The sequence below is a fragment of the Temnothorax curvispinosus genome, unplaced genomic scaffold, assembly GCF_003070985.1.
Source record: "Temnothorax curvispinosus isolate PA1 unplaced genomic scaffold, ASM307098v1 QBEX01011923.1, whole genome shotgun sequence".
NCBI lineage: Eukaryota > Metazoa > Arthropoda > Insecta > Hymenoptera > Formicidae > Temnothorax > Temnothorax curvispinosus.
In genome coordinates this window covers 101075-120703 of record NW_020221703.1, presented here as the reverse complement: position 1 = coordinate 120703, position 19629 = coordinate 101075, and the positions used below count along the sequence as shown (strand labels likewise).

The 19629-nt window shown below is 44.4% G+C and overlaps 1 protein-coding gene and 1 long non-coding RNA gene across 3 annotated transcripts in view; one reads left to right on the top strand and one right to left on the bottom strand.

The window, feature by feature from the left end:
• The window catches only part of LOC112461971 (DE-cadherin), a 118560-nt gene that overhangs the window by 22564 nt on the left and 76367 nt on the right, over positions 1 to 19629 (bottom strand). The window lies entirely within an intron of this gene.
• LOC112461973 lies at positions 14002 to 14961 on the top strand. Its single transcript, XR_003041609.1, has 3 exons — positions 14002 to 14264; positions 14333 to 14580; positions 14709 to 14961. It is a non-coding gene; the product is annotated as an uncharacterized LOC112461973 (long non-coding RNA).

Here is a 19629-nt window from a genome sequence, read left to right as displayed (position 1 = left end):
TCTCGTTGACGTAGCGTGATAAGCTAATAAAGGATGATTGTGAGTATATAGCTATATATAGCTGTACAACGCGCTTGTTGAATAGGTCCATTGCAGGCATAGAGCATAAGCGTATATGGCACCGCAAACACTGCTTATTCCCACTAGTCCCTTCAGTCTCATGTATTAATTTCGAGACGCCGCGTCCCAAATAGCCAAGACGTCGTTGACCTCTCCATCGGGTTCGATTAAACAATAGTTTATCTCGTTTCTTCGTAAGTACTTATACTTACACATACATAAATTAATGGAAACCTATATTATGTTAAAGAAAGGCAATGAAAGAATCCGGGACACGGAAGAGATTTGTGTCATTTAAAAATATATGATCCACAGCGATTTCGCTGTAAAAAATACGTCCAAGAGGCGGCCTCGTAATACGTGTCCGACCGTCGTGGAATGCCGCATTCCCGAAAACACCGCCTGTGGACGTACACAAAGACACGGGGGAGCGAGAAAGAAAGACGAAGGAGATCACGGCTGGAACGCTTTTGTGTCGTCGGATGAAATTTTAGCTTCGCGTGACCCGTCGTGTCGGGCCACAACCACCTCTCATCGCTCCCTCTCACCTGCGCTCTTCTTTTTCCACGTCATCCTCTCCATCTGGTGTTCTCGTATGTCGTAAAAAATAGTAGAGTACCACCGCCGCCGCCGCCGCCGCCGTCGTCGTCGTCGTCGTCGTCGTCGTCGTCGCGTGTGCGATATCGTTATCAACGGTCGCGCTGCGCATCCCGCCGCTCGGTTGAGTATAGGACACCTCGGTGTATAGAATAATCAACGACATGCACACATCCGCATGTACACACACATATATGTATGCATCCGATAGGCGTGATGCCTCGTATAGCACCTACACATTTCCCGAATACGGGCCACAACGATGCCACCGCGGCTAACCCGGGGGGGTAAAGTATCGCGCAACGGAGGATGTTCGATCTCTCCCCTACCGCCGGGGAGATGGCAATAAATACTTAAACCTACGAGATCACGTAGGAAATGGCGAAAGCGAAAATTTCCGTTTATGTATGACATCGCGCCACAGAGAGTCAGCCGCGTGGAATTTTACGACGGAATCCCTTTCGGTTCCTCGACGTGCATTTCTCACCGGATCCCTTCTGATCTGAATCCGTTATTCGACGTTATTCAACATCGCCACGGCGCAGCGAGCGGGCTTGGGAAACCAACGAATTCCTTGACACCCTCGACAATGATCGAGACTGACCTTCCGCGGAGCCAAGATGCCCTGTCGTTTTATATTTCGCGGATATAAAAGTTCGAGGATTCGCAAGCACGTCGGACACTTCGCGGCATATATGAAACTTTTCCATGTGCTAGAAAAGCCACTTGGAATCTGCTAGAGCGCAACAGCGCGAAGAGATTTGCCTTGCCTTGCCGTGCCGTGCCATGCCGCGATTGCCCGTACAGTGCTTTCTTTGAACGGAAGATTCTCCAAAAGAATCTTCGATGTTTCCCGTGCGAGATGGAACACTTCGGTTCGGTCGGCGCGGAATGCGCGACGTGACGGAATACAGAGTTACGCGGTTTACGTGTTACGTAAAGAACAAAGATTCTTATTCACGGAGAAGCCGGGCAAAAGCGGGACGGAGCTAAGCGAGGCCAATCCATCGGGGGTTCGACGATATCCATACGATTAATTAAATATAGCCGAGAGAAAGAGAGAGAAGCCGGCGTGCGCATTTGCGTTATCGCGCGAGTACAAAGACCCCATCGACTCCATTCGAAACGTATTAACGGAGTATTGTACGTCGAATGATTGTCCGCACAAAGAGACATATAGGAGGGTCGGCCGACTCCCGCGCTCGATATATCCTATCCCTCTTCCGGCATTGTTTTCTTCTCCGGGGCTATTGTCCGTCGCGGCTCATTGTCATTTTCGTGCCGGTAGGAGGATTAACGCGTGGAATATCCCGGAGTCGATTTCTATATACATATACATCTCTCTCTCTCGTCCTCCCTCCCTCCTTCCCTCCCTATATAGCTCTCGCATCGTGTTCCTTCGCGCCGAGAGTGGTACACGGGTGCGATACTTCCGGAATCGCGCTCGCGGAGCTGTTCGTATCGAAATATTGCGCCGAATCTCGAAACGGAAGCGGAACACGGCTCCGATCGGTTGTACATGCGCGCGGATCTGCGCGCGGTAGCGACACTCGCGCGATATACACATTCCGCGGAAGGGCATTGTTGTGCCCGTTGTGCCGCCACGATCTATTGTCTATTGTGCGGCATAGTTGATCGTCGTCGAATCCAGTAGACTAGGACTAACGTTCAATGGCCTTTTCTACGACGGGAGTCCATCCTTTTCCGCGGCAAACGTCGTGGAGCCGATATATCTCGATGCCGCGCCGCGCCGGCGTGAAAACACTTAGGATAAAGACTCCCGGGAAGACTGGCGCGAAAAATCCACGTTTTCGACGCCCTTCGCTCGATATCAGGCTCGATAGCAGCGTCGAGTGGAAGCGCCGCTTAATTCCGTGATGGCCGGCAGTTACACCTGAATTATCGTCCACTTACGATAAGACTGTAAATCACGCGGAATCTTCTGCGAGTTACGTAAACGTGAGATTCCTTACGTTCTAACGTTTCTTCTTCTTCCCCCCCCCCTTGTCAATTTCGCCTCCGGTCTGAATGACGTGAGCAATACGAAAACGTGCCGTTAGGAACGGAAATGTGCAGATGAGGATTTCATTACCGTTTATCATACGACAACCGCAGTTTCGCGCTATTTATCATTCGTGTGACAACCTCCAGCATCATCTTGCCCCTAGTCACGAAGATCAACGGTTTATTCTCAAGTTAAATCCAGACTTTCCATAAAGAGTAATTTAATCTCCTTACTCCGTTTTCCAGTATCCGCATCATTATCGCTAACATACAACTCTCACATTAAAAAGGTATTAATATTTGTCTATCTAATTGTCTTCTCGTAATTGAAATCACGCTCTTGATACTTGTCACGAATCTTAAACGATGACGTCAAATTTGCCGGACTCCCGTTTTATCTTGATTTTATCAAGCAAAGCCTATTTATAGAAACTGCGACCAGCGTGGCGCATCCTGCTTGAATTACCGTAAGCATTTACGGAAGTTACTTAAGAGAGCAGGGGAGGGCGGAGTGCAAAAAGCGATAAGGAGCACATTTTCGTTTCTGATAAGACACGGTGGATAGCCAGGCGGTGGAGAGTGTTTTAGTCTCGCGATGATCTGCAAGATTAATCCAGATATGTCCCTTCTTCCAACAACTTATCTTTCGGGAACAATCTGATTTCGGAGGACATCTCGATTAACGCTCGATTAACGATGTCGTATAATTTATTTACAATAATAATTGTGAATTATTTCGCTCGTAATTACATCCAATAAATAGAACGCTATTAAGTTTCCCGGTTTAGGGACATTAATGTTACCTAATTCGAGAAAAACGTAATCGCTGTTTACGAATTACAAATACGCCGGGATTCGAGAAATCGGTCGCAAAAATCATTTTACGCGGACATTATTACATAAATAAAAATTCGTCACGATTACATTAACGAACTAATCATATCAGATTCGTATCATTTCGCACGTATGATTTTAATTACGATAATTATCGACGGCTCACGTCCACGGAAGCGATTTCATTTGCGGCATTAACAATGCCGATGATTACGTATCTCGATTAAATCCCCGTTGATTTCATTTAAAGTTGAATCCCGATACAATGGATTGGGAACAAACAATTTCGCGCAAATATCTGAAATGTCATATTGATTTCTACAACTAACATATATATATATATATATATATATATATATATATATGTATATAGATTCTTAATCAAATATCGTTCTCTCATTTTTCCTACATACCTATATAGTTAAGTGTGCCTTCTATATCAGACAGCAATCAATTAATGGTGACATCTCATTTTACAGAATTCGATATCTTCTTTAACCTTTAGGAGGTAGCGCAACTTTCTTAAACGGAACGAAATTTCCTCGCGTTATATTCTCGCATCGTTTGCATGATATTCGATAACGTTTCGACATACCATGGCCGCATTGGACTTCGAGCTATCTTATTCCAAAGTAGGCACTGATTCAGCGTTTATATTGCCACATACGATATGCATGTTCAGTGTAGATTTTATAGCCACGGTATAAACGGAGAGCCTGGCTAAATGTGTAAAAGCCGATATGCTTCTGCGCGACAATTGCGGATGCGAAACGCAGTCGTGGACTAATTCTATATTCAACATTATTATCGTAGGCGTTTTTATTCCGCGACTGTGAGATACCGCGAGGCTTTGTTAGTCATTTATTAGCGATAAGCCGAGGAAGCGCGATGCGAGGTCGGGCCCGCGCTCAACTTATTGTTAGGCACGTACTTGATGGAATGTAATAGTCTCGGAATGATTTTGCGGACGGGGATGTCAAGCAAGACCGCCGCATCCGCGTTTCATACTTAAATATGCATTATGCGTTCTTCGTATTCCGGCAATGTCTGCTTCCATTATCCATAATGACATACAACGTGCAATTCGCGCTCGTCCTTCTTTCTAAATTCTTCATAATTAATTTTCGGCAAGCAGATAAAACACGACACACTGATCTCTAAGCGAAGAATTAACGTGTCAAGGAAGAATTGGTGTGATAGTGAAAAATTAAATATTGAAGAATATATCAAAATATCTCGCTGCGGTCGATATATATCGAGCGAGTGAAGTAGAACGTTCCGTTTTGTTTTCTCACTCCGTTTTCCTTTCTCCTTCTCTCGTTCGGTGTTTCTTTATTAAACATTCAATAATTGTCTTCTTCATTTAAATCCCCACGAATGCAAAACAGTACATAATTAAGTTTAATAAAATTAATGATAATTAAACGAATTATTTGAGATATTGATATATCAATCATTGCAATCAATTATTAATTACGCTGTAGATAAAGTAAATAATTCTAGCAATCACTAAAATGTTTCAATTTTTAAGCTCCAATTATACAATCGATATCGACGGCGTGCAGTAAGGATCTTTATGAAGATGTTTACTCTGCACCGTTCCGAGAGAAAAGCAATCTTTCCACGTAGACAAATTTTCGAAAAATAAACGAGACATCGCGTTTCATCGAGAAATTATGACATAATTTAAAATGATCGGTCACGCAATTAATGCGCTGCGGTAGGAAAATGCGGTAGCGAATTCGATGGATATGAAATAGCGAAATGTTAAATTTAGATCCTTGAGCTTAATCGATTTTCGATCAAGCGACAGAAGACTCGTTACAGTATGACACGCTGTTACATTAATAACGCCAGCAGAAGTGTCTATATAATACGCCGCAATCTCGCCTAAAGCGAAACTCTTCTCAACTTCAGCATATTTAGTCCCTTCTCATTCAATCACGGTATACAAATATAGGTTTGAACCGGGCATAGAATGAACATGAAACACTTATAATGTTGTAATCCAGAAACCGAACTAATTGTAAGCCACGTCTGCATTAACTTCTGAATAAATGACAGACAGAATGACTTTCGTATACTGTCAACTTATTTGTTAAAATGTGATGGCTAAAAAGTATTCCTAGTTGACCCATTTCCAAATAAGCCAATCTTTTCTGCCAATTTGCTCGATAATTCATTAAATAATTCATTAAAAACTCAATAAATCTATTTTAGTTCGTTTAATTAGCACGAATACGACATTAAGGGAGTATTAATTTAGGTACGCTCGCGATATTAATAAAAATGTAGATTAAAAAAAATCTTCTTTACGTCCGTCGTGATGACATTTACCGCGCATGATAGACAAATAATACGATAGAAAATAACACTACCGTCGAGTTCGGGTAGAGAAAGATAGCACGAACTTCCGGTGATTTCAAAACTCGTTTACTACACACCTGTCTTCTTTACGATGTGACGAGGGTACCGTTGATAATACTACAGATTTTAGCCTCGCGAGTCTCGACACAAATAAACGTTCTCGCGACTATACGGACTGAAAACAAGAAGCGAGCACGTAATTAGAGTATCCTGCTCGACGGCGACGATGTATTTTCTCGCGCCGAAGAAATAACGCTTCAAGTTGCGCTCCTCGATAAAGCATCGATACGGTATTGCGAGTATATTGAAACGCGCATTGAAATTCGATAAAAGCCGCGCTACACAAGAATCAAACGGACGAAATAAATTAAGAATCTCCCAGATTAATCTACGTGTTTGTGTCGGAGACACACATACCGAGAAGATTGTTGAGACGCCGAAAGTGAAATTGTTGACAATTAGCGAGCGTTTTGATGCCCGATTTGCGATGAATAATCGATCATCAATTGACGCGCGCGACGCGGAGTTATTCAAGATTTTTCTTACGACGTAAGAGAAATGGGACACTTGTTGCCAAGAAAAATAGCCGTTGGAAAAAGGACTGGCGAACGGGTCGCGACCGCACGATTATTTCGTATACGCTTTTATTAGGAATTCTCCGTCTATTTCTTGTGTGAAGACCACCGGAGGATGAAGTCCGTCGAGTTGCGTGTCATCACGAACGCCCCGGCTAAATTGCCGCCCTGTCCAACTTTGTGGCAGCTCTACGTCTGTTTTTTCTTCATCCGCGTCACGCGAGTGACTCCACACGCCTCGTCGCGAGATTACATCGAGGCAGCTGTGAAAAGTCCTTCGGCACCCGCCGATCCTTGATTTCTCGCCCAAGCGACGTTACCAAGTGAATGATGTTCGCTGTAGCTGCAGTTACGGCTCGCTGATGTTCGGTTCGACAATATCGCGCTGATTGTCAGCCGTTAACGTTGAAATTCCCATGATAATCGCCTTTGCATCGCCCGATTAAAAAGCAACCGAAGCGAGCGGGATCGATAGTACGTATCGGTTATTATTGCGGCAGATAATTTCGGCAGCATAAATAACCCAAGATATCGGGTTACTTGACGGTACGAAGGAATATCGATGAGAATGACCAAGAACGATTGAAAGCAGGATGTCGCTGACACTCGTCATTCAAAAGCTGTCGAGGACAAATGAGTCAGCTGGATGACGTGTCTGGTATCCTATATACACATTTATCTGAAATCTAAAATACCGCTCAGTCATTATTGTGGGTTAACAATTTCTAGAGACAATGCGCGCCGCAAGGCGGTTTTGCGCTGTCGCGGATTTAAAATTGTTCAAAACTACTACTTTAATGGACCCTGAGAAAAGTTTCGCGTCGGATATTAAACCGCGCTTTCGAGGGAAATCAAGACCGCTTTTCCGCGTCACGCAATCTGAAAATCGCCTCGAGTCGTAACAAAAAAAAAATTGATATCGATTTTGTCGCCAATGACTTGCGGCTTCGTGAAAATACCTAGCTCCCGAGCGCGGGACCGCGTCGACGGGCTGTCGCCGCTTACCGCGTTATACATTGCAGAAAGGGAATGGAAGTTATATACTCCGGGTGCGCATCGGTATTACTGGGCCGAACCTCATTTCCATGGATCGCGGCGAATCGAAACTCCGTCGAAACTCGCGGCGCACTTTGCGCCGCGGCTGCATTATCTGATTTCGATATCGAAATTAATATCCCGCCGGCCGCGCGTGCGTCCGCGAGTTTCGACGCGTTATATACGGCAACACGACGAGGAGTCAGCCGTTCGTGTGCGAAATACATGGAAAAACGTGTCTGCGGTACGAAATAATCACGGGAAGAATCTATCGCTCGCTCTCGGCCCGCTGCGATACAAACATGTTTTACATACGAGCGTAATTCGTGAATTTGCATGCGCCGGCATTTGAATGTGTTGCATTTTTCATCGTATATGCATCGAACTCGAGATTATTCATACGTGGAGCGATATAAATGTTGATTACGCAGTTTCTCCGGTACAGTACAGGCGATTAGGTTCCTCGGAATCGAAGAATGTTTATCCTCGAAGTGGATCACTCGCTAATTTAGCCTTCGCCGAACGGTGGCCGATCGATCGCGCGCTGCAGCGAAAAAAGCCGGCGAGCAATCAAATGTAGATACAAGCCGCGAAAAGGGAGCGATGATTGTTCGCTTCTTCAATAGGACAAATCAGCGTTCGATGAGAAATCGTCTCGTAGTTTTTTTTTTCTTTGCCTACAATATTTCTAGAAAAGATTCATCCACCCGCTCCCGCGATCGATCGTTCAGTTCTGCGCGCGTCGGCAAGTTTCACGCGGAAAATCTTTATGCAACCTTACTTATGCAGGTTTCCGAAATACATACGATGCACGAGCGTGCACCAACTGCACAAAACGGATGTCCGGCGCGCGGAAATCGACAATAAGATATAGAGAGCGCGATACTTGGCGCGAGTGCGGAACGGTCCGCGCGAGGCACGATAAATATCCGTGCCTGCCCTTATCGATGCGGACTTATCCGAAGATATTTATTGTCTATTTCAAACGCGTCCCTATCCGGCCCGCTCGAACGAGAGGATAAGCAAACGCGGCGTCAAACAACGAGATAAGCCGTGTAGGTAGGTCGAGTGTCACGAGACCGTTCCGCTGACAAATAAGGTCGACCTTACACCGAGGAAATTTATGTGAGAGAAAGGACGAGAGAGGTGGGATTTTCGGTGCACGCGCGAGCGCAAATAAGGGAAAAGCGCGACGGAGTAGAAAAGACGGGGGGAAAAGCGCGACGTGGAAATGGAGTAGAACCGTAACCGATGTGCTGTAATGCGCGGAAGGACATCGGGAGCGCGTTCCGAACCGAAAGCGCATTTTACCTGTCGTAAACGCTGGCTTCGCAGTCACGTTCGCCTGCCACGTGGAAAGCGATGATCGATATTATATTCGGTATACGTCGGAAACGGATGAATTTTGTATGCGAACGGGGAGGAAGCGCAGAATTGAAATATAAAAGTTTTCAAACTTCCGAAATAGTCGGCCGGAGCGGAGCAGTGAAATGACATTCCGATAACTGTACTAATTCGAGTCGGGGTCAAGGTTATTAATTTTGTTTTAATAAGAGTACGGATGAGTCCTTGTTCTCTTTGAGAAAGAATCGTTTTGATTTAGAACTCGAATTAACTGCGATGTCCGAATGGATTAACCCTTAAAAGCTTCATTTCAAATCTCAACTACTTGAAGCTGCACTGTCCATATATAAACCTTCTTGATCGTGTATAACTCTAGATCAAATAGACCAAATTAAAAAAAAATTACATATGAAATAGGAGTAGAAAAACTGAAAAATATAATAGAATTAGAAAAATTGTCAATAATTAATATTAAATCGTCCAAAAACATCAATTTTTGAAGATATATGGACTATATATGGACTTAGTAGCTTTTGAAAGTTAATCATAAATACAAAATGCAAAATTATGAGAGCAGATTACAATTACGAGGAAACTTCGAAAGCGTGTGTAACGTTGCATATAGAGTTTGAGATCCGTTAGTTGTATTTAATAACCTCGCAATAAGGAGGATAATTTCATTACGGTGTATCGATGGCATACTCGATCGGACCTTGAACACGTCACAAGCGCCGTGGATTTTGTGGAACGTGCTCGCAATAAAGACAACGTGCGCGTCGCCGCCGGACCAAAAAAGCGGAAGCTATGCGGTGCGCGGGAAAGGGAGAACGGATTGCATCCTAGTTGCGGCGCAATAGCGGGAAGCTCGCGGCGTTAATATCGCGCTTTATTGTGCAGCCTTTCACGGCCGATGAGAAGTGCAAGAGTCTCTTTTGCGGCTCTCAGGTGCCTCTTCCTTGATGCGGCTACGTGTGTACCGAGCCGTCGGTGTGCCTACGTATGTGTGCGCGTCGATATCCGGCCGTGGCATCATATCCGGTTTTCGCGAGAGAGAAATTCTCTCTCTGTCTCTCTCTCTCTCTCTCTCTTCCTCCCTCTTCCGAGTAAGCGCAACGGCTAGATTAAAATTAGATAAAAAAGAGAATCAAGTTTCACCCTGAGAGATAGTCGCGATGTTCAACGTATGCGTTGTCCCGATCGATCTAGTCCGCGGCATGGGCACCGACAAGCGCCTTCCCCGCGGAAATAATGCACGATGTTTGTGTCGTCGTAATGTTGCTAACGGGTGCGGCCGCCGCGAATTTCGCAACGAGATACACCCGGCAAAAATGTGTCAGTCGCAGAGCAGAAACGCTCCGTCGTCGTACGTGGCGTGGATGTTTTGCGGCGATTTCGTTGACGTGGCCTGTTTTAGGAAGCGCCGGGGATACCCAGCGCCCATCCTTATGCAGCTTCCTCCATGACTGCGTAACGTGAATGTAATTCCTATTATCGGAAAGGAGCAGGAAAAGAGAAACGTGACTCTTGCATCGCTTCCCGCTCGCTATACAGCTCGCTATCATTGTATCCATTGCATGTGCGCGACGGGGCATATATATATACGTGAATACGCGCGTACGTGCGTACTTATACACCGTCAGAGAAAATATGAACTTTACGCCGTAGGTACGGCGAGTTCGTCTTCGAAAAGACGAAAAGTTACGGTGGAAGTTTAGCGCCGTAATTTGCGAGCAGCTCCAACGCATAAAGAATCAACGCGAAACTTAAGTTCGTAGCAAAACCTACGTATCTGTGTGTACAACTATTATGCCCGCAGACATTAAGATATGCTCGCAGGTGCTCGCCTTTGTCTAAATACTCTAAATATATTCCGTTTTCATTTTCTGCCCCATGAAGTACCTTACACTATCTACTAACGCACAATTAAGTCATTTTATGACCGGCGGAAATTCTTCGGTCTCATATATTTAAATAAATTATGTAAACTTTTTCGTTTGAATATCGCGAGTACTCTCGAGTTCAGTGGGAGAACATAAAGTTTCAGAAACTTCAAAAGTTGCACCAATCCTTTAAACATTGTTTGCTCCCGGGGTCCGCGCGTTCACGAGGTCCGCGAAAAGTTTTCCCCGCAAGTAATTTGGGCTTGGACTTTAACGTATGCGCTCGCTTAAAAGAACGACGCGAAAATACACGAGTCACCGCTCGATACTTGGGCGAATAATAATCGTCCGCCTAACGGCGAATAATAAGATCGATCGTACCCGCCAAACCATTGTCTGACGGCGAGCGAGCCGCGCCGCGGCCGGGCCACGCCGGAATGGGGAATAAGTAGTTTGATGGTCCACGAGATTTCTGAGAAGCGGAGTTCGGATTGAATCGGATCGGGCACTCCCGTGAAATCGCAGAAATGGCGAATCCACCTCTACCACCAAGTTAAATTTAGAACTCAATTGCGGTCGTTCGCGACCATTCGTTAACCCCGCCATTATACTCCGCTCTGTCCGTTCTCCTTTCTCTCTCTCTCTCTCGCTCTCTCTCTTTCATCCCTGTGTGTGCGCGCCTCCCTCAACCAACCCGTACCAACCACCTTTAACTAATGGGCGCGACCACTACCCGTCCAGTTAGGTACGTTCTTTTATATCCACTCGTCAATCAGAGACACAACACTCGGAGACGTTTTCTTCCTCGGTACTTTTCCGTAAGAAAGCTCGTAATCGTAAAAACCGACATTTCGCCCGCAAATCCCCGTCCGCTCTATATTATAATTTTTTTTCGCCGTCCGTGACGGCGTTTATATTTTTCGGTAAATCCGCGCGCGTCATTACCGGTTCCCACGCCGCCGTCATCGACCTTTCGTGATCCGTTTGATTTCATGGGCCGTTAAGTCTCGATTATACCGCCGCTTTCCGGATGATTCTACCGCGCGTTAACAAAGTAAGATACGTTGAGAACGGAAGTATATGATGGGAAAGTAGACAGGTGGAAAGAATGTATTCAGATAAAAAATATCCTTAAAACCTTTCGAAAATAAATTCACAATCATATTTGTTTGCTTTAGACAAAAATGACATAAAGTTTCGACAGTTTATGTTTAATCCGCAGAAAATGATTATGAAAGCAAATGTACATAGAATTACGGTAGTGCTTGAGTTGAATGGCATTAACATTCTCGGGTTGAAAAGAAACTGGAAATTTGATTGGAACCTTGTTTTACAGGGCGGAGGCGCGAAAGTAGAAGTGCAAACTCGAAGAGATCAGCGAGGGAGGTTCGCGTGCCGTGGCTCTTCATCCCCGGATTTATGGAATCGACCCTGGAGGCTAAAATAATAAAATTCCGCGGCAAACGTCGAATATACAGCTTTAACTTGGCCTTGAGGAATCGAGGCGCATAGGGGGTCAGGTGCGACGGTATAATCGAGACTCTTGCTTTGATATAATCTTCCTAGATAACACCGGCTGTGAATAGAAAGCATACAAACCGAAGACATACCTGAGCATGACGAGAAAGGGAGATTATACACCTCGCGATAAAAGAAACCTAGACCGTGCTGCGAACAGGGCGAACATATGTATAGAGAAATTACGAAAACTACAATCGGAAGCAAAATTGTAGACACCGTTCGACGGATTTCGCGTTACAAAGCTTGTTAGAGACAAGCACGATTCGTAGCGGCAAAGACAAATACATAACAAAGCGCAATCAAGCATAATAATAAAGAGAAAGATGCGAATACGAGAATATCTCACAAAGCGTACGGAAGAATGAAAGCATCGATTGTTGTACGCGCATTAACAGTGTATCTGATATTTATTAAAAAGGGAAAGAAATTATTCGGGCATTATTAATCCCGCAGAGCGATTCTGCAAAAGTGGAGCGGCAAAAATTTTTATTCCGCAACATTGCGACGATTTCAATAAAGCGCAGCGAAAAACAAAAAAATAAACAAGAACGGCACGAAGTTGCGGTGAAAACGGAGCGGCCACGTCTGCCGGCTAGAAAATATTTTTTCTGACAGTTGAATTTTCCACTCGTTCGCGACCGATTCCGTCCCATCCTTCCGATTCGCTTCTGACGATAGGATTCGTGAATTCTCCAACGAAATCGTTAATCGCGAAGTTCGCTATCTCCCCAACAACGAAAGTTGTCCCGCGTTTGGCGGTCCGAGTTGCGGAAGTAGAAAGTACCGAGGGGACGAGGACCGTTGTCACGGAGCCAAAATACCCATCGCCGAAACTGGGCTAAACTTTTTTCCGTCTCTTCCAGTCGGCACCGGGACTAGTTAGGAATATCCCGGGACGCGTGTACGTGTCGAATCCAAACGATAACATAATGCGATTCGCGAAATAGGGAGGCGCGGCCGTAAATTTCGGGCCCGTTCGAGCGGTTACAGCCGGCGCGATAACACAGCCGCCGAATAGGTACCTTGCAAATGAAAGAATGATGCATCCCGCGGGACGATGAAGAAAAGTTACGTCGGATATAAAAGCCAGGGTACAAGGAAAAACGGGCGTAACGTCTCGCGATACGAGATGCAATCAACCGCGGCGCGAGGAGGTGAGATTTAGTAATATAATATTTCCGTCTACACATATGCTTGCGGCTTTACTGAAAAATACAGATAAAACACGATAAAAAGAAGAGGAGAATTATACCCGCATGTTTTTCACATCGTGCATAAGGCAATTTAACTCTTAATTTTTACGTACGGCCGGTATTGTAAGTTCCATTGGACTTAATCAGACCGAAATTATTCTATATATTATGCGATAATTACACGATTCAGTGTGAGCCATGGTGCGATTAACCTACCGTTGTGCGAACTGTTACCGTAGGATATCTAAAAATGTAGAAAATGTATTTTACTCTAATTCCTTTCTTTGTATCTTCATTATCCTCAATATTACGGCAGAATGAATAAAAACGTGTTGACTGCATTTTAATAACTTTATAACTCGAAAGCGTTTTAATACATCACGTATAGTATTAACAAAAGCATTTCAAGATAATCATCAGACGCGAGTAATAAATATTTTCTTCGATGCAAAATACTTTTAAAACGAATGGACGTGCACGGAAGGTAGCGGGGAAAATATATACTGTAAAATAATTCGCTGTAGAAAGCGCATTTGTAACAAAGATATTAAACAGCACTTTATCCATCACAATGTTACAGGGCTTCGGATTTCGGCTAAGTCGCACGCGTGCCTGCAACGCTTCGAGAAAGGAGCCGTGTTAAAAGAATTCGACGAGAGACGCGTAAAAATAGAGAAAGCTACGAGACACCGACGAGGAGGAAATAAAATCGTCGCCACGATTCGACGAAGAAGGAGGGGTATTACTCCGTTATAGATTGCATCACAAACTGGCGTTAAGATGCCCTCTCTCTTTCTCTCTCTCTCTCCCTTCCTGTCTCAATTTTACTGCGGTCAGCCGCCTCGGGATACTTCGTGGGTATAAAAATCATAAACGCGACGCAGTAATAAACGTAGCTTTACCACCCATGGGATTTTTACAGGCGACGCAGAGCTGTACAGCTTCATGATTCTACGAATCCGTCGTCCGTGTTTGGCAACGTACACGGCGCTTCGATGCACCTGCCCGTATGAAGATATTTATGGATCTACCTAACACGGCGGACTAAGGCGCGCTTAAGGCGGAAGTAGAGCCGGCGGATGGTGAATGTTTCCTTGTTACTGCGTGGTATTTAAATAACTCGGTGAACTTGGAACGCGTGTTGAAATTACGACAGAGAACAAGGAAAAGGTAAAATATAATTGGAATTATATAATTAGATAATTTGTAGAACACTCTAATTAATGAGGTACGAATGAACCGCATGTGTGCGATACAATAATCGTGTACACTTTTATAAAGATCTTATTTTTTTGTAGTATTTCCCAGATATAATCTTCCGAATTATCTCTGTTCCGATCTCTTCTTCATCAGTCAACTGCTGTTTATGAACTAAATAAAATTGTCTCCTTTCTTATACAATATTCAAGAAGAAAAATAGAAAAAAAAAGAAAACCAAACAACGATATCGCACGGATATCTGTGCTTATTTGCGATTCGTATTGACCCAATTTTATTGATCAAAAATATAATCACAAATATAATATATATCGATTCATTTAATTAAACATGTAAATTTATTTAATCAATTACACAGATATGTAAAATCATTTAATTAGTTATCACTTTATTTAAATAGTTAATCAATTCACTATTAATCCGCAAATAATTCGCAAATATTTATATAACGCACGACAAAATAAAAGACGAATAAAACTGTAAAACGTTGCATTTTTCTTTCGCAGAAATGCCAGAAAGAAAAAAAAATTACTAATTTACCTATGCAATTTTTATTGTTAGTCGCGATTGACGCGAAGAAATTTAACCAACAGGTCACTTTCATCGGGATTTGATGTATATATACATTCGTCCCCACAGCGAGTCTATTTCAAGAGACGGCGAGAGTCCCCCGAAGGAAGCCACTCGATTTATTTTTAATTCGAACGCGGGATACCTGCATCTGCTCGTACCTCGTAAACCCGCAGACCCTCGTACATCGCGTATCCGCGCTTAGGAGATTTACGCCCGACGTTAAAAGGGACCATAACCCTAGCGATATCGTCCGTCGGATAATTACCAGAAAACGTCTATAAATCGCGCCGTGATGCGCGGTTTATTAAGCGCGTAATACGCCCGACGACTCTCGCCGTTGTTGTAATCCGATGGTCTCGCCGTTGACATCGCCGGGGCCGAGAGAGCGATTAAATAACTTTGCCTATCAGCGGAAGACGGCGAAGCGGCGAGTAAGCTAATTCGATGCGTACGTATTATATGTATCTACGACGTCGTACGGTCGCGGCGAGTTCGCGATAGCCCGCGATTTAATCCATCAATTACGCGACTGCAGATGTATTTAAGATCTTCCGGCGCTCTCTCACTCACACAGCTGCATTTCTCGGATTACTTTCAAGGAACGTCTCATCCGGCGGAAGTAGTCGTTGTACAAAAGAACTCTCGCCGAGGATTAAGCAGCGGCAGCTCGATTCCCGCTCGCCTTCTCTTCTCTCCTCATTCACCTCCCCCCCTCTCTCTCTCTCTTTTTCTCTCTGTCGGAAAGAACGAAAAGAAAACGTCCGGCTAATTTTTCTCAATCTTTGCGCGCATGTTCTCCCCAATCGCCTTCCTCCTTGTACCTCGGCGCTACGACAACGCCCTTATGAAATGACCGGGAAACCGGAAATTAGTCCCATTCGCCGAACAAACGAACCCCACGCACGAAAGTGCGTGCTCAAGCAGCGGCCGGCACGTGGCGAAAGATTGCAATTTGTAGGACGACGTGGAAGGAAATTAAGGTTGGCAAATTGGACCGCCCTACCGCCCGCAATCGGAATCGACGACCGTGCGATTGATCCTCGATGCGAGCCCGCACCGTATCCTAACGAAACGCGGAGAACTTTAACCGCTGATAACTCCGTACGTGTGTTCGTGACAGTCACGAAGTCCCCGAGTCGCTTGCCGGCTCGCCGGGAACATTGTTCTTACCGCAGTGCCATCCGCGCGTCCGATTATTTATCGCCGCGGCCCGCGAGAACGTAATTTATCGTCCCTCGTGCTCGCGAGGGAAACGCTAAAGTGCGGCGACGACCGGTGCGGACAATAACTTCGGCCCGATCGATTCGAGGCGAGGTGAGGCGAGGACTCGGCCGCGAGCCGAGGGAATTAAGAGCGAAACGCGGATATAAGAGGCGAGAATGATTTTCGGAAGGCGATGAGCTACGAGCCCTTCGTTTCAACAGACGCGCAGCCACCACCGACGAAATCCCCCTCGAGCCCCGACGGGGAAACACCGTAAGTAACGAGATGACTTCCCGGCCGATCATTTATTCAGCCAAACGACCGTCCCGAGAGCGCAGGAACGAGACGAGAGTGACTGTAGTTTCCTCAGGGGAACCAAAATTCCCGAAGTCACGCGCTCTCGTCAGGAAGGAGGGGTTCACCCAGAGGGTGTGGAAGAGATACGACAAGGGCGACGCGACGCCGACGGCCCGGGTTGTACGCGCGCGCGGAGCCCCCGTCTTGCCCAGAAAAACTGTTTCTCGTCGAAGTCTCGAACGCCGTTACGAATGGTGAATTTACGATCCTCAAATTGTCCTCGCGAGTCGTCCGAATTTCCACGTAAATCAGACGGCGTTTTCAACGCTCATGAATTATCCAGCGCGGTCTCGCTGGCGCACGACGTCGCCGGTGGTTTAATAAGCGAAGAGCTCGGTAGAGGTTGGCAATTAGCGTGAGATCGCGTAGATATAATTTCTACCTCAAACGACTGTACATTATTTTCAAAAAGTGTTATCATATTGCGCTCTGAGTAAATGGATTTTAAACGACGCGAGCGGCGAAAGCTGTACTGATAGTGCGATTCATTCTTTTGGCATTAACGAATAAATTTTAATAATAAACGTGCATATATACGCCAATTGATCCACATAGTATAATTGTACGGTTTTGTAATTAACAGTTTTACTAAATATTGATCGAGATATTGATGCTTGGAAATCGGATCTATATTAAACACAAGTCATAAAATGTATTGTTAAGCGATGCAATGCTTGACTTATAAAAAGAACTCTTTCTAGTACTTAAAATATAATTAGTCAACTTTATAAGAATAAATATTCTAATAAGTTTAGCAACGCTCGACCTTTTCTTTGTTATTTTATCGTTACTGCGAGTTCCAAAGTAGATTTTAGCGAATTATAAGTTTCATAAAAGACAAAAAACAGCGATAGGAATTCACTCCCGATATCTGTTTTTTTCCGGAACGGCAAAAGTTAATTGAGCGGAGAATGCGGGGATTGCTGGATGAATCCGTGAGCCGCTTTGACGCGCCAGAAATCGACTGGCATAAAAATTGTTTATAAAATCAACAGGAAGTATGCGAATGATAGCTGCTAAGAAATACAAAACAGTCCACGGCAACTTTATACTTCCTGTTTTTCAGTAGAGAAAGAAAAGCAGAAACGGGTTTTTTTTTTCTTCACAGAATAATTATTATTTAAATCAAAATTTTAAACACGCGCAGTTTTTTAAATCACGCATAAAATGTTAAATCTTATACTTATTTTAAATCGCCGAGTTACATAGGTTAATTCGCTCGGTTTAACGTTTACATCCATTTTAATTAACAAAAATTACATTTTGTTTCGTGAAACTTTTCTGAAAGTAAGGTAAATGTACCAATGCCTATACACATGCCTGTACCTATGTCTAGACATTTCTATCATTTTAGTCCTTAAATAAGTTATAACGTGAATTAAAATCAAAGAATCAAAGATAAAAATATCTTTCTTGTACTATACTTTTATCTTTAATTTTTAATTCGCGTTATACATATTTAAAAATTAAAATGATAAAGGTGTGCAGACATACCTGTCTTAAGTGTCCCGGCATTGGTACATTTACCTTATAGAAGCATACCGTATAGAAGTGGCATGCAATAAGAATGAAGGAAGTATTATTAAGCTTCTATTTACGATACTGAGAATGACGTACGATTCTGACCACGCGGCGCACGCTAGCGATACATTCGCGCGGGTATCAAACTTTTCTTCCGGACCACCCCCCGGTTCGGCCAATGCCAAAAGTGAGATAAGCCGAGTAAGGCTTGAATAATTCAGCATGATAAAGCATATCGATTATCCTCGTTTTGGCCGATGCCGCGGCCGAATATTCGGAGCAAGGAAACTCACGGCTTATGATATTTTCATTGGAGAAGGAGGCGGGGGAGGATCCATTTCCCCGAAATCGATGCTTTTCTGACAGTCGAGAAATACCGCTGGGGAATCGGGGAGAATCACGACGCGCTCGGCACGAACTACTGGTAGCCGACTACCGTAGGATTTGTCTTCATTTATCATTAGTCTGATGTCGGCAGATGAGCGATCAACAATCTTTTTTTTTCTTTTGCCATCCGTATATTAATGAACGATGAATTATCCAGTATGTTATTGCTTTCTTACTCAAAACAACATTTTTCTTATCAGTCTGTTCAAATTAAAATTTATTTATTTAATATAATGCAGGTCATCACTGTCTCCATTAAATACGCCGGATTAGTTATTCATCATCGTCTATTTTACGATATGACTCGGTAGAGAGTGGATATCAACAATGAAACTTTTCGCTCGAACACGATCGTCGCGGGAATGATTCTATTGGCAATTAAAATTCATACTTACGACGGTGTTGTTTCAACATAACGCGTGTTGGTAGACCATAATTAAATTTCATATAACCACATTTTCCCCTTATCCGTTTTATTACACACGCGGAAGCCGCAAAAGAGAACACACACCGACGGTTTACCTCGCTTTTTTCTCGTTGCAGCGTACAGAAAGGAAGACCCCGAGCGCTTGATCGCGATTTCGCTCCACGTCTATGTCGGGCGAACACAAAAGTACGCGCGACCCCCCGATGGCGCTCGTTTTCCGATATTCTTCCGCCTTCTGCTCGTATTGTTCGATCCCCGCCCGATCGTATCGAGCGGCTTCCGTCCGAAGACCAAACACTACTCTCCATAGTCTCGACGCGAGTCGCGCTATAAAGATTACGTTCGGCACACGGCGTTTTTATCACCGGATACCGCGCGCGAAAATACGAGCCTCCGATCGAATCCGCGATGTTAGTTTCGAGCTCGCGTTTTACGCCGGTTGCAGATAAAGGAACCCCTCCACGAGCGCGGCTTCTATTCGCGTTCAGCTTGAATAATTTTAAGAGTCTCGTTATATCGGGAGAAAAGGGACG